Source organism: Ambystoma mexicanum, chromosome 3q, assembly GCF_040938575.1.
Source record: "Ambystoma mexicanum isolate Mex_15411 chromosome 3q, UKY_AmexF1_1, whole genome shotgun sequence".
NCBI lineage: Eukaryota > Metazoa > Chordata > Amphibia > Caudata > Ambystomatidae > Ambystoma > Ambystoma mexicanum.
In genome coordinates this window covers 1,286,152,197-1,286,168,389 of record NC_090926.1, presented here as the reverse complement: position 1 = coordinate 1,286,168,389, position 16,193 = coordinate 1,286,152,197, and positions in this window count along the sequence as shown.

Below are 16,193 nucleotides of genomic sequence, written 5' to 3'. Positions count from 1 at the left end.
GAGCTGCCCTGTCACTGGGGTCAGAGACCCCCCTCACCTCTGCTGCAGAGACAGCACTGGGGGCTGCCCTGTCACTGGGGACAGAGGGCCCTCGCCTCTGCTTCAGAGACAGCACTGGGAGTTTCCCTCTCACTGGGGTCAGATACCCCTCACCTCTCCTACAGAGCCAGCACTGGGAGCTGCCCTGCCACTGGGGTCAGTGAGCCCTCACCTCTGCTTCAGAGACAGCACTGGGAGCTGCCCTGTCGCTGTGGTCAGAATACCCTCATCTCTGCTTTATAGACAGCACTGGGAGCTGCCCTGTCACTGGGGTCAGATAACCCTCAACCCTGTTTCAGAGACAGCACTGGGAGCTGCCCTGTCACTGGGGTCAGAGTGCTCTCACCTCTACTTCAGAGACAGCACTGGGAGCTGCCCTGTCACTGGGGTCAGAGAGCCCTCACCTCTGCTTCATAGACAGCACTGGGAGCTTCCCTTCATTCGGGTCAGAGAACCCTCACCTCTGCTTCCGAGACAACACTGGGGGCTACGCTGTCACTGGGATCAGAGAACCCTCATCTCTGCTTTATAGACAACACTGGGAGCTGCCCTGTCACTGGGCTCAGAGACCCCTCACCTCTGCTGCAGAGACAGCACTGAGAGCTGCCCTGTCATTGGGGTCAGAGACCCCCCTCACCTCTGCTGCAGAGACAGCACAGGGAGCTGCCCTGTCACTGGGGTCAGAGACCCCCCTCACCTCTTCTGCAGAGACAGCACAGGGAGTTGCCCTGTCACTGGGGTCAGAGAGCCCTCACCTCTGCTTCGGAGACAGCACTGGGAGCTGACCTGTCACTGGGGCCAGAGAGCCCCCATCTCTGCTTCAGAGACATCACTGGGAGCTGCCCTGTCACTGGGGTCAGAGACTCTCACCTCTGCTTCAGAGACAGCACTGGGAGCTGCCCTGTCACTGGGGTCAGAGAGCCCTCACCTCTGCTGCAGGGACAGCGCTGGGAGCGGTCCTGTCACTGGGGTCCGAGACCCCTCACCTCTGCTGCAGAGACAGCACTGGGAGCTGCCCTGTCACTGGACTCCGAGAGCCCTCACCTCTGCTGCATAGACAGCTCTGGAAGCTGCCCTGTCACTGGGGTCTGAGACCCCTCACCTCTGTTGCAGAGACAGCACTGGGAGGTGCCCTGTCGCTGGGGTCAGCGAGCCCTCACCTCTGATTCAGAGACAGCACTGGGAGCTTCCCTTTATTGGGGTCATATACCCCCCACCTCTGCTTCAGAGACAGCACTGGGAGCTGCCCTGTCACTGGGGTCAGAGACCCCCCTCACCTCTGCTGCAGAGACAGCACTGGGGGCTGCCCTGTCACTGGGGACAGAGGCCCTCGCCTCTGCTTCAGAGACAGCACTGGGAGTTGCCCTGTCACTGGGGTCAGATACCCCTCACCTCTGCTACAGAGCCAGCACTGGGAGATGCCCTGTCACTGGGGTCAGTGAGCCCTCACCTCTGCTTCAGAGGCAGCACTGGGAGCTGCCCTGTCGCTGTGGTCAGAGAACCCTCATCTCTGCTTTATAGACAGCACTGGGAGCTGACCTGTCACTGGGGGTCAGAGAGCCCTCGCCTCTGCTTCAGAGACAGCACTGGGATTTGCCCTGTCACTGGGGTCAGAGACCCCTCACCTCTGCTACAGAGACAGCACTGGGAGCTGCCCTGTCAATGGGGTCGGTGGGCCCCCACCTCTGCTTCAGAGACAGCACTGGGAGCTGCCCTGTCACTGGGGTCAGAGACCCTCACCTCTGCTGCAGAGACAGCACTGGGAGCTGCCCTGACACTGGGGCCAGAGAGCCCACACCTCTGCTTAAGAGACAGCACTGGGAGCTGCCCTGTCACTGGGGTCAGAGAGCCCTCACCTCTGCTTCAGAGACAGCACTGGGAGCTGCCCTGTCACTGGAGTCCAAGAGCCCTCACAACTGCTGCAGAGACAGCTCTGGAAGCTGCCCTGTCACTGGGGTCCGAGACCCCTAACCTCGGTTGCAGAGACAGCACTGGGAGGTGCCCTGTCACTGGCGTCAGAGAGCCCTCGCCTCTGCTTCAGACACCGCACTGGGAGATTCCCTTCATTGGGGTCATAGACCCCCCACCTCTGCTTCAGAGAGAGCACTGGGAGCTGCCCTGTAACTGGGGATAGAGACCCCCCTCACCTCTGCTGCAGAGACAGCACTGAGAGCTGCCCTGTCACTGGGGTTAGAGACCCCCTCACCTCTGCTGCAGAGGCAGCACTGGGGGCTGCCCTCCCTCACCTCTGCTGCTAGTGACCCCCCTCACCTCTGCTGCAGAGGCAGCACTGGGAGCTGCCCTGTCACTGGGGTTAGAGGCGCCCGTCACCTCTGCTGCAGAGAGAGCACTGGGAGCTGCCCTGTCACTGGGGTTAGAGGCCCCCCTCACATCTGCTGCAGAGACAGCACTGGGAGCTGCCCTGTCACTGGGGTTAGCAACCCCCCTCACCTCTGCTTCAGAGACAGCACTGGGAGCTGCCCTGTCACTGGGGTTAGAGACCCACCTCACCTCTGCTGCAGAGACAGCACTGAGAGCTGCCCTGTCACTGGGGTTAGAGACCCCCTCACCTCTGCTGCAGAGGCAGCACTGGGGGCTGCCCTCCCTCACGTCTGCTGCTAGTGACCCCCCTCACCTCTGCTGCAGAGGCAGCACTGGGAGCTGCCCTGTCACTGGGGTTAGAGGCGCCCGTCACCTCTGCTGCAGAGAGAGCACTGGGAGCTGCCCTGACACTGGGGCCAGAGAGCCCACACCTCTGCTTCAGAGACAGCACTGGGAGCTGCCCTGTCACTGGGGTCAGAGACCCTCACCTCTGCTGCAGAGACAGCACTGGGACCTGCCCTGACACTGGGGCCAGAGAGCCCACACCTCTGCTTAAGAGACAGCACTGGGAGCTGCCCTGTCACTGGGGTCAGAGAGCCCTCACCTCTGCTGCAGGGACAGTGCTGGGAGCTGTCCTGTCACTGGGGTCCGAGACCCCTCACCTCTGCTGCAGAGACAGCACTGGGAGCTGCCCTGTCACTGGGGTCAGAGAGCCCTCACCTCTGCTTCAGAGACAGCACTGGGAGCTGCCCTGTCACTGGAGTCCAAGAGCCCTCACCTCTGCTGCAGAGACAGCTCTGGAAGCTGCCCTGTCACTGGGGTCCGAGACCCCTAACCTCTGTTGCAGAGACAGCACTGGGAGGTGCCCTGTCACTGGCGTCAGAGAGCCCTCGCCTCTGCTTCAGACACCGCACTGGGAGATTCCCTTCATTGGGGTCATAGAACCCCCACCTCTGCTTCAGAGACAGCACTGGGAGCTGCCCTGTCACTGGGGATAGAGACCCCCCTCACCTCTGCTGCAGAGACAGCACTGAGAGCTGCCCTGTCACTGGGGTTAGAGACCCCCTCACCTCTGCTGCAGAGGCAGCACTGGGGGCTGCCCTCCCTCACCTCTGCTGCTAGTGACCCCCCTCACCTCTGCTGCAGAGGCAGCACTGGGAGCTGCCCTGTCACTGGGGTTAGAGGCGCCCGTCACCTCTGCTGCAGAGAGAGCACTGGGAGCTGCCCTGTCACTGGGGTTAGAGGCCCCCCTCACATCTGCTGCAGAGACAGCACTGGGAGCTGCCCTGTCACTGGGGTTAGAGAACCCCTCACCTCTGCTTCAGAGACAGCACTGGGAGCTGCCCTGTCACTGGGGTTAGAGACCCACCTCACCTCTGCTGCAGAGACAGCACTGAGAGCTGCCCTGTCACTGGGGTTAGAGACCCCCTCACCTCTGCTGCAGAGGCAGCACTGGGGGCTGCCCTCCCTCATCTCTGCTGCTAGTGACCCCCCTCACCTCTGCTGCAGAGGCAGCACTGGGAGCTGCCCTGTCACTGGGGTTAGAGGCGCCCGTCACCTCTGCTGCAGAGAGAGCACTGGGAGCTGCCGTGTCACTGGGGTTAGAGGCCCACCTCACATCTGCTGCAGAGACAGCACTGGGAGCTGCCCTGTCACTGGGGTCAGAGACCCTCACCTCTGCTGCAGAGACAGCACTGGGAGCTGCCCTGACACTGGGGCCAGAGAGCCCACACCTCTGCTTAAGAGACAGCACTGGGAGCTGCCCTGTCACTGGGGTCAGAGAGCCCTCACCTCTGCTGCAGGGACAGTGCTGGGAGCTGTCCTGTCACTGGGGTCCGAGACCCCTCACCTCTGCTGCAGAGACAGCACTGGGAGCTGCCCTGTCACTGGGGTCAGAGAGCCCTCACCTCTGCTTCAGAGACAGCACTGGGAGCTGCCCTGTCACTGGAGTCCAAGAGCCCTCACCTCTGCTGCAGAGACAGCTCTGGAAGCTGCCCTGTCACTGGGGTCCGAGACCCCTAACCTCTGTTGCAGAGACAGCACTGGGAGGTGCCCTGTCACTGGCGTCAGAGAGCCCTCGCCTCTGCTTCAGAGACAGCACTGAGAGCTGCACTGTCACTGGGGTTAGAGACCCCCTCACCTCGGCTATGGAGACAGCACTGGGAGCTGCCCTGTCACTGGGGTTAGAGACCCCCCACCTCTGCTTCAGAGACAGCACTGGGAGCTGCCCTGTCACTGGGGTCATAGAGCCCTCACCTTTGCTTCAGAGACAGCACTGGGAGCTGCGCTGTCACTGGGGTTAGAGACCCCCACCTCTGCTTCAGAGACAGCACTGGGAGCTGCCCTGTCACTGGGGTCAGAGAGCCCTAACCTCTGCTTCATAGACAGCAGTGGGAGTTGCCCTGTCACTGGGATCCGGGACCCCTCACCTCTGCTGCAGAGACAGCTCTGGGAGCTGTCCTGTCACTGGGGTCCGAGACCCCTCACCTCTGCTGCAGAGACAGCACTGGGTGCTGCCCTTTCACTGGGGTCAGAGACCCCTCACCTCTGCTTCAAAGACAGCACTGGGAGCTGCCCTGTCACTGGGGTCGGAGACCCCCCTCACTTCTGCTGCAGAGACAACATTGGTAGCTGCCCTGTCACTGGGGTCCGAAAGCCATCACCTCTGCTGCAGAGACAGCACTGGAAGCTGCCCTGTCACTGGGGTCCGAGACCCCTCACCTCTGCTGCAGAGACAGCACTGGGAGCTGCCCTGTCACTGGGGTCAGAGAGCCCTCACCTCTGCTTCAAACACAGCACTGGGAGCTGCCCTGTCGCTGGGGTCAGAGAGCCCTCACGTCTGATTCAGAGACAGCAATGGGAGCTTCCCTTCATTGGGGTCATAGACCCCCCCACCTCTGCTTCAGAGACAGAACTGGGAGCAGCCCTGTCACTGGGGTCAGAGACCCCCCTCACCTCTACTTCAGAGACAGCACTGGGAGCTGCCCTGTCACTGGGGTCAGAGACCCCCCTCACCTCTGCTGCAGAGACAGCACTGGGAGCTTCCCTTCATTGGGGTCATAGACCCCCCACCTCTGCTTCAGAGACAGCACTGGGGGATGCCCTGTCACTGGGGACAGAGGGCCCTCGCCTCTGCTTCAGAGACAGCGCTGGGAGCTGTCCTGTCACTGGGGTCCGATACCCCTCACCTCTGCTTCAGAGACAGCACTGGGAGCTGCCCTGTCGCTGGGGTCAGAGAACCCTGATCTCTGCTTTTTAGACAGCACTGGGAGCTGACTGTCACTGGGGTCAGAGAGCCCCCACCTCTGCTTCAGAGACAGCACTGGGAGCTGCCCTGTCACTGGGGTCAGAGACTTTCACCTCTGCTTCAGAGACAGCACTGGGAGCTGCCCTGTCACTGGGGTCAGAGAGCCCTCACCTCTGCTTCAGAGACAGCACTGGGAGCTTCCCTTCATTGGGGTCATAGACCCCCCACCTCTGCTTCAGAGACAGCACTGGGGGCTGCCCTGTCACTGGGGACAGATGTCCCTCGCCTCTGCTTCAGAGACAGCACTGGGAGTTGCCCTGTCACTGGGGTCAGATACCCCTCACCTCTGCTTCAGAGACAGCACTGGGAGCTGCCCTGTCGCAGGGGTCAGAGAACCCTCATCTCTGCTTTATAGACAGCACTGGGAGCTGACTGTCACTGGGGTCAGAGAGCCCCCACCTCTGCTTCAGAGACAGCACTGGGAGCTCCCCTGTTACTGGGGTCAGAGACTCTCACCTCTGCTTCAGAGACAGCACTGGGAGCTGCCCTGTCACTGGGGTCAGAGAGCCCTCACCTCTGCTGCAGGGACAGCGCTGGGAGCTGTCCTGTCACTGGGGTCCGAGACCCCTCACCTCTGCTGCAGAGACAGCACTGGGAGCTGCCCTGTCACTGAGGTCGGGAGCCCTCACCTCTGCTGCAGAGACAGCACTGGGAGCTGCCCTGTCACTGGAGTCCGAGAGCCCTCACCTCTGCTGCAGAGACAGCTCTGGAAGCTGCCCTGTCACTGGGGTCCGAGACCCCTCACCTCTGTTGCAGAGACAGCACTGGGAGGTGCCCTGTCACTGGGGTCAGAGAGCCCTCGCCTCTGCTTCAGACACAGCACTGGGAGATGCCCTGTCGCTGGGGTCAGGGAGCCCTCACCTCTGATTCAGAGACAGCACTGGGAGCTTCCCTTTATTGGGGTCATATACCCCCCACCTCTGCTTCAGAGACAGCACTGGGAGCTGCCCTGTCACTGGGGTCAGAGACCCCCCTCACCTCTGCTGCAGAGACAGCACTGGGGGCTGCCCTGTCACTGGGGACAGAGGGCCCTCGCCTCTGCTTCAGAGACAGCACTGGGAGTTGCCCTGTCACTGGGGTCAGATACCCCTCACCTCTCCTACAGAGCCAGCACTGGGAGCTGCCCTGTCACTGGGGTCAGAGACCCCCCTCACCTCTGCTGCAGAGACAGCACTGGGAGCTTCCCTTCATTGGGGTCATAGACCCCCCACCTCTGCTTCAGAGACAGCACTGGGGGATGCCCTGTCACTGGGGACAGAGGGCCCTCGCCTCTGCTTCAGAGACAGCGCTGGGAGCTGTCCTGTCACTGGGGTCCGATACCCCTCACCTCTGCTTCAGAGACAGCACTGGGAGCTGCCCTGTCGCTGGGGTCAGAGAACCCTGATCTCTGCTTTTTAGACAGCACTGGGAGCTGACTGTCACTGGGGTCAGAGAGCCCCCACCTCTGCTTCAGAGACAGCACTGGGAGCTGCCCTGTCACTGGGGTCAGAGACTTTCACCTCTGCTTCAGAGACAGCACTGGGAGCTGCCCTGTCACTGGGGTCAGAGAGCCCTCACCTCTGCTTCAGAGACAGCACTGGGAGCTTCCCTTCATTGGGGTCATAGACCCCCCACCTCTGCTTCAGAGACAGCACTGGGGGCTGCCCTGTCACTGGGGACAGATGTCCCTCGCCTCTGCTTCAGAGACAGCACTGGGAGTTGCCCTGTCACTGGGGTCAGATACCCCTCACCTCTGCTTCAGAGACAGCACTGGGAGCTGCCCTGTCGCAGGGGTCAGAGAACCCTCATCTCTGCTTTATAGACAGCACTGGGAGCTGACTGTCACTGGGGTCAGAGAGCCCCCACCTCTGCTTCAGAGACAGCACTGGGAGCTCCCCTGTTACTGGGGTCAGAGACTCTCACCTCTGCTTCAGAGACAGCACTGGGAGCTGCCCTGTCACTGGGGTCAGAGAGCCCTCACCTCTGCTGCAGGGACAGCGCTGGGAGCTGTCCTGTCACTGGGGTCCGAGACCCCTCACCTCTGCTGCAGAGACAGCACTGGGAGCTGCCCTGTCACTGAGGTCGGGAGCCCTCACCTCTGCTGCAGAGACAGCACTGGGAGCTGCCCTGTCACTGGAGTCCGAGAGCCCTCACCTCTGCTGCAGAGACAGCTCTGGAAGCTGCCCTGTCACTGGGGTCCGAGACCCCTCACCTCTGTTGCAGAGAAAGCACTGGGAGGTGCCCTGTCACTGGGGTCAGAGAGCCCTCGCCTCTGCTTCAGACACAGCACTGGGAGATGCCCTGTCGCTGGGGTCAGGGAGCCCTCACCTCTGATTCAGAGACAGCACTGGGAGCTTCCCTTTATTGGGGTCATATACCCCCCACCTCTGCTTCAGAGACAGCACTGGGAGCTGCCCTGTCACTGGGGTCAGAGACCCCCCTCACCTCTGCTGCAGAGACAGCACTGGGGGCTGCCCTGTCACTGGGGACAGAGGGCCCTCGCCTCTGCTTCAGAGACAGCACTGGGAGTTGCCCTGTCACTGGGGTCAGATACCCCTCACCTCTCCTACAGAGCCAGCACTGGGAGCTGCCCTGTCACTGGGGTCAGTGAGCCCTCACCTCTGCTTCAGAGACAGCACTGGGAGCTGCCCTGTTGCTGTGGTCAGAATACCCTCATCTCTGCTTTATAGACAGCACTGGGAGCTGCCCTGTCACTGGGGGTCAGAGAGCCCTCGCCTCTGCTTCAGAGACAGCACTGGGATTTGCCCTGTCACTAGGGTCAGAGAGACCTCACCTCTGCTGCAGAGACAGCACTGGGAGCTGCCCTGTCACTGGGGTCAGAGAGCCCTCACCTCTGCTACAGAGACAGCACTGGGAGCTGCCCTGTCAATGGGGTCGGTGAGCCCTCACCTCTGATTCAGAGACAGCACTGGGAGCTGCCCTGTCGCTGGGGTCACAGAACCCTCATCCCTGCTTTATAGACAGCACTGGGAGCTGACTGTCACTGGGGTCAGAGAGCCCCCACCTCTGCTTCAGAGACAGCACTGGGAGCCACCCTGTCACTGGGGTCAGAGACTCTCACATCTGCTTCAGAGACAGCACTGGGAGCTGCCCTGTCACTGGGGTCAGAGAGCCCTCACCTCTGCTGCAGGGACAGCGCTGGGAGCTGTCCTGTCACTGGGGTCCGAGACCCCTCACCTATGCTGCAGAGACAGCACTGGGAGCTGCCCTGTCACTGGGGTCAGAGAGCCCTCACCTCTGCTTCAGACACAGCACTGGGAGCTGCCCTGTCACTGGGGTCGAGAGCCCTCACCTCTGCTGCAGAGACAGCTCTGGAAGCTGCCCTGTCACTGGGTTCCGAGACCCCTCACCTCTGTTGCAGAGACAGCACTGGGAGGTGCCCTGTCACTGGGGTCAGAGAGCCATCGCCACTGCTTCAGACACAGCACTGGGAGATGCCCTGTCGCTGGGGTCAGAGAGCCCTCACCTCTGATTCAGAGACAGCACTGGGAGCTTCCCTTCATTGGGGTCATAGACCCCTCACCTCTGCTTCAGAGACAGCACTGGGAGCTGCCCTGTCACTGGGGTTAGAGACCCACCTCACCTATGCTGCAGAGACAGCATTGAGAGCTGCCCTGTCACTGGGGTTAGAGACCCCCCTCGCCTCTGCTTCAGAGACAGCACCTGGAGCTGCCCTATCACTGGGGTTAGAGACCCCCACCTCTGCTTCAGAGACAGCACTGGGAGCTGACCTGTCACTGGGGTCATCGAGCCCTCACCTCTGCTGCAGAGACAGCTCTGGGAGCTTCCCTGTTAACGGGGGTTACAGACCCCCCACCTCTGTTTCAGAGACAGCACTCGGAGCTGCCCTGTCATTGGGGTCTGAAAGCCCTCACCTCTGCTGCAGAGACAGCACTGGGAGCTTCTCTGTCACTGGGGTTAGAGACACCCCACCTCTGCTTCCGAGACAGCACTGGGAGCTGCCCTGTCACTGGGGTTAGAGACCCCCCTCACCTCTGCTTCAGAGACAACACTGTGAGCTGCCCTGTCACTGGGGTTAGAAACCCCCCTCACCTCCGCTGTAGAGACTGCACTGAGAGATGCCCTGTCACTGGGGTTAGAGACCCCCCTCACCTCTGCTGTAGAGACAGCACTGGGAGCTGCCCTGTCACTGGTGTTAGAGACCCCCCACCTCTGCTTCAGAGACAGCACTGAGAGCTGCACTGTCACTGGGGTTAGAGACCCCCCTCACCTCGGCTATGGAGACAGCACTGGGAGCTGCCCTATCACTGGGGTTAGAGACCCCCACCTCTGCTTCAGAGACAGCACTGGGAGCTGCCCTGTCACTGGGGTCATAGAGCCCTCACCTTTGCTTCAGAGACAGCACTGGGAGCTGCGCTGTCTCTGGGGTTAGAGACCCCCCACCTCTGCTTCAGAGACAGCACTGGGAGCTGCCCTGTCACTGGAGTCAGAGAGCCCTAACCTCTGCTTCATAGACAGCACTGGGTGTTGTCCTGTCACTGGGGTCCGGGAGCCCTCACCTCTGCTGCAGAGACAGCACTGGGAGCTGTCCTGTCACTGGGGTCCGAGACCCCTCACCTCTGCTGCAGAGACAGCACTGGGTGCTGCCCTGTCACTGGGGTCAGAGACCCCTCACCTCTGCTTCAAAGACAGCACTGGGAGCTGCCCTGTCACTGGGGTCGGAGACCCCCCTCACTTCTGCTGCAGAGACAACATTGGTAGCTGCCCTGTCACTGGGGTCCGAAAGCCATCACCTCTGCTGCAGAGACAGCACTGGAAGCTGCCCTGTTACTGGGGTCCGAGACCCCTCACCTCTGCTGCAGAGACAGCACTGGAAGCTGCCCTGTCACTGGGGTCCGAGACCCCTCACCTCTGCTGCAGAGACAGCACTGGGAGCTGCCCTGTCACTGGGGTCAGAGAGCCCTCACCTCTGCTTCAGACACAGCACTGGGAGCTGCCCTGTCGCTGGGGTCAGAGAGCCCTCACCTCTGATTCAAAGACAGCAATGGGAGCTTCCCTTCATTGGGGTCATAGACCCCCCCACCTCTGCTTCAGAGACAGAACTGGGAGCTGCCCTGTCACTGGGGTCAGAGGCCCCCCTCACCTCTACTTCAGAGACAGCACAGAGAGCTGCCCTGTCACTGGGGTCAGAGACCCCCCTCACCTCTGCTGCAGAGACAGCACTGGGAGCTTCCCTTCATTGGGGTCATAGACCCCCCACATCTGCTTCAGAGACAGCACTGGGGGCTGCCCTGTCACTAGGGACAGAGGGCCCTCGCCTCTGCTTCAGAGACAGCGCTGGGAGCTGTCCTGTCACTGGGGTCCGATACCCCTCACCTCTGCTTCAGAGACAGCACTGGGAGCTGCCCTGTCGCTGGGGTCAGAGAACCCTCATCTCTGCTTTATAGACAGCACTGGGAGCTGACTGTCACTGGGGTCAGAGAGCCCCCACCTCTGCTTCAGAGACAGCACTGGGAGCTGCCCTGTCACTGGGGTCAGAGACTTTCACCTCTGCTTCAGAGACAGCACTGGGAGCTGCCCTGTCACTGGGGTCAGAGAGCCCTCACCTCTGCTTCAGAGACAGCACTGGGAGCTTCCCTTCAGTGGGGTCATAGACCCCCCAACTCTGCTTCAGAGACAGCACTGGGGGCTACCCTGTCACTGGGGACAGATGGCCCTCGCCTCTGCTTCAGAGACAGCACTGGGAGTTGCCCTGTCACTGGGGTCAGATACCCCTCACCTCTGCTTCAGAGACAGCACTGGGAGCTGCCCTGTCGCAGGGGTCAGAGAACCCTCATCTCTGCTTTATAGACAGCACTGGGAGCTGACTGTCACTGGGGTCAGAGAGCCCCCACCTCTGCTTCAGAGACAGCGCTGGGAGCTGTCCTGTCACTGGGGTCCGAGACCCCTCACCTCTGCTGCAGAGACAGCACTGGGAGCTGCCCTGTCACTGGGGTCGGGAGCCCTCACCTCTGCTGCAGAGACAGCAGTTGGAGCTGCCCTGTCACTGGAGTCCGAGAGCCCTCACCTCTGCTGCAGAGACAGCTCTGGAAGCTGCCCTGTCACTGGGGTCCGAGACCCCTCACCTCTGTTGCAGAGACAGCACTGGGAGGTGCCCTGTCACTGGGGTCAGAGAGCCCTCGCCTCTGCTTCAGACACAGCACTGGGAGATGCCCTGTCGCTGGGGTCAGGGAGCCCTCACCTCTGATTCAGAGACAGCACTGGGAGCTTCCCTTTATTGGGGTCATATACCCCCCACCTCTGCTTCAGAGACAGCACTGGGAGCTGCCCTGTCACTGGGGTCAGAGACCCCCCTCACCTCTGCTGCAGAGACAGCACTGGGGGCTGCCCTGTCACTGGGGACAGAGGGCCCTCGCCTCTGCTTCAGAGACAGCACTGGGAGTTTCCCTCTCACTGGGGTCAGATACCCCTCACCTCTCCTACAGAGCCAGCACTGGGAGCTGCCCTGCCACTGGGGTCAGTGAGCCCTCACCTCTGCTTCAGAGACAGCACTGGGAGCTGCCCTGTCGCTGTGGTCAGAATACCCTCATCTCTGCTTTATAGACAGCACTGGGAGCTGCCCTGTCACTGGGGTCAGATAACCCTCAACCCTGTTTCAGAGACAGCACTGGGAGCTGCCCTGTCACTGGGGTCAGAGTGCTCTCACCTCTACTTCAGAGACAGCACTGGGAGCTGCCCTGTCACTGGGGTCAGAGAGCCCTCACCTCTGCTTCATAGACAGCACTGGGAGCTTCCCTTCATTCGGGTCAGAGAACCCTCACCTCTGCTTCCGAGACAGCACTGGGGGCTACGCTGTCACTGGGATCAGAGAACCCTCATCTCTGCTTTATAGACAACACTGGGAGCTGCCCTGTCACTGGGCTCAGAGACCCCTCACCTCTGCTGCAGAGACAGCACTGAGAGCTGCCCTGTCATTGGGGTCAGAGACCCCCCTCACCTCTGCTGCAGAGACAGCACAGGGAGCTGCCCTGTCACTGGGGTCAGAGACCCCCCTCACCTCTTCTGCAGAGACAGCACAGGGAGTTGCCCTGTCACTGGGGTCAGAGAGCCCTCACCTCTGCTTCGGAGACAGCACTGGGAGCTGACCTGTCACTGGGGCCAGAGAGCCCCCATCTCTGCTTCAGAGACATCACTGGGAGCTGCCCTGTCACTGGGGTCAGAGACTCTCACCTCTGCTTCAGAGACAGCACTGGGAGCTGCCCTGTCACTGGGGTCAGAGAGCCCTCACCTCTGCTGCAGGGACAGCGCTGGGAGCGGTCCTGTCACTGGGGTCCGAGACCCCTCACCTCTGCTGCAGAGACAGCACTGGGAGCTGCCCTGTCACTGGACTCCGAGAGCCCTCACCTCTGCTGCATAGACAGCTCTGGAAGCTGCCCTGTCACTGGGGTCTGAGACCCCTCACCTCTGTTGCAGAGACAGCACTGGGAGGTGCCCTGTCGCTGGGGTCAGCGAGCCCTCACCTCTGATTCAGAGACAGCACTGGGAGCTTCCCTTTATTGGGGTCATATACCCCCCACCTCTGCTTCAGAGACAGCACTGGGAGCTGCCCTGTCACTGGGGTCAGAGACCCCCCTCACCTCTGCTGCAGAGACAGCACTGGGGGCTGCCCTGTCACTGGGGACAGAGGCCCTCGCCTCTGCTTCAGAGACAGCACTGGGAGTTGCCCTGTCACTGGGGTCAGATACCCCTCACCTCTGCTACAGAGCCAGCACTGGGAGATGCCCTGTCACTGGGGTCAGTGAGCCCTCACCTCTGCTTCAGAGGCAGCACTGGGAGCTGCCCTGTCGCTGTGGTCAGAGAACCCTCATCTCTGCTTTATAGACAGCACTGGGAGCTGACCTGTCACTGGGGGTCAGAGAGCCCTCGCCTCTGCTTCAGAGACAGCACTGGGATTTGCCCTGTCACTGGGGTCAGAGACCCCTCACCTCTGCTACAGAGACAGCACTGGGAGCTGCCCTGTCAATGGGGTCGGTGAGCCCCCACCTCTGCTTCAGAGACAGCACTGGGAGCTGCCCTGTCACTGGGGTCAGAGACCCTCACCTCTGCTGCAGAGACAGCACTGGGAGCTGCCCTGACACTGGGGCCAGAGAGCCCACACCTCTGCTTAAGAGACAGCACTGGGAGCTGCCCTGTCACTGGGGTCAGAGAGCCCTCACCTCTGCTTCAGAGACAGCACTGGGAGCTGCCCTGTCACTGGAGTCCAAGAGCCCTCACAACTGCTGCAGAGACAGCTCTGGAAGCTGCCCTGTCACTGGGGTCCGAGACCCCTAACCTCGGTTGCAGAGACAGCACTGGGAGGTGCCCTGTCACTGGCGTCAGAGAGCCCTCGCCTCTGCTTCAGAGAGAGCACTGGGAGCTGCCCTGTAACTGGGGATAGAGACCCCCCTCACCTCTGCTGCAGAGACAGCACTGAGAGCTGCCCTGTCACTGGGGTTAGAGACCCCCTCACCTCTGCTGCAGAGGCAGCACTGGGGGCTGCCCTCCCTCACCTCTGCTGCTAGTGACCCCCCTCACCTCTGCTGCAGAGGCAGCACTGGGAGCTGCCCTGTCACTGGGGTTAGAGGCGCCCGTCACCTCTGCTGCAGAGAGAGCACTGGGAGCTGCCCTGTCACTGGGGTTAGAGGCCCCCCTCACATCTGCTGCAGAGACAGCACTGGGAGCTGCCCTGTCACTGGGGTTAGCAACCCCCCTCACCTCTGCTTCAGAGACAGCACTGGGAGCTGCCCTGTCACTGGGGTTAGAGACCCACCTCACCTCTGCTGCAGAGACAGCACTGAGAGCTGCCCTGTCACTGGGGTTAGAGACCCCCTCACCTCTGCTGCAGAGGCAGCACTGGGGGCTGCCCTCCCTCACGTCTGCTGCTAGTGACCCCCCTCACCTCTGCTGCAGAGGCAGCACTGGGAGCTGCCCTGTCACTGGGGTTAGAGGCGCCCGTCACCTCTGCTGCAGAGAGAGCACTGGGAGCTGCCCTGTCACTGGGGTTAGAGGCCCCCCTCACATCTGCTGCAGAGACAGCACTGGGAGCTGCCCTGTCACTGGGGTCAGAGACCCTCACCTCTGCTGCAGAGACAGCACTGGGAGCTGCCCTGACACTGGGGCCAGAGAGCCCACACCTCTGCTTAAGAGACAGCACTGGGAGCTGCCCTGTCACTGGGGTCAGAGAGCCCTCACCTCTGCTGCAGGGACAGTGCTGGGAGCTGTCCTGTCACTGGGGTCCGAGACCCCTCACCTCTGCTGCAGAGACAGCACTGGGAGCTGCCCTGTCATTGGGGTCAGAAAGCCCTCACCTCTGCTTCAGAGACAGCACTGGGAGCTGCCCTGTCACTGGAGTCCAAGAGCCCTCACCTCTGCTGCAGAGACAGCTCTGGAAGCTGCCCTGTCACTGGGGTCCGAGACCCCTAACCTCTGTTGCAGAGACAGCACTGGGAGGTGCCCTGTCACTGGCGTCAGAGAGCCCTCACCACTGCTTCAGAGACAGCACTGGGAGATTCCCTTCATTGGGGTCATAGACCCCCCACCTCTGCTTCAGAGACAGCACTGGGAGCTGCCCTGTCACTGGGGATAGAGACCCCCCTCACCTCTGCTGCAGAGACAGCACTGAGAGCTGCCCTGTCACTGGGGTTAGAGACCCCCTCACCTCTGCTGCAGAGGTAGCACTGGGGGCTGCCCTCCCTCACCTCTGCTGCTAGTGACCCCCCTCACCTCTGCTGCAGAGGCAGCACTGGGAGCTGCCCTGTCACTGGGGTTAGAGGCGCCCGTCACCTCTGCTGCAGAGAGAGCACTGGGAGCTGCCCTGTCACTGGGGTTAGAGGCCCCCCTCACATCTGCTGCAGAGACAGCACTGGGAGCTGCCCTGTCACTGGGGTTAGAGACCCCCCTCACCTCTGCTTCAGAGACAGCACTGGGAGCTGCCCTGTCACTGGGGTTAGAGACCCACCTCACCTATGCTGTAGAGACAACATTGAGAGCTGCCCTGTCACTGGGGTTAGAGACCCCCCTCACCTCTGCTTCAGAGACAGCACTGGGAGCTGCCCTGTCACTGGGGTTAGAGACCCCCACCTCTGCTTCAGAGACAGCACTGGGAGCTGACCTGTCAGTGGGGTCATCGAGCCCTCACCTCTGCTGCAGAGACAGCTCTGGGAGCTTCCCTGTCAACGGGGGTTACAGACCCCCCACCTCTGCTTCAGAGACAGCACTTGGAGCTGCCCTGTCACTGGAGTCTGAAAGCCTTCACCTCTGCTGCAGAGACAGCACTGGGAGCTTCTCTGTCACTGGGGTTAGAGACCCCCCACCTTTGCTTCAGAGACAGCACTGGGAGCTGCCCTGTCACTGGGGTTAGAGACCCCCCTCACCTCTGCTTCAGAGACAACACTGTGAGCTGCCCTGTCACTGGGGTTAGAAACCCCCCTCACCTCCGCTGTAGAGACTGCATTGAGAGATGCCCTGTCACTGGGGTTAGAGACCCCCCTCACCTCTGCTGTAGAGACAGCACTGGGAGCTGCCC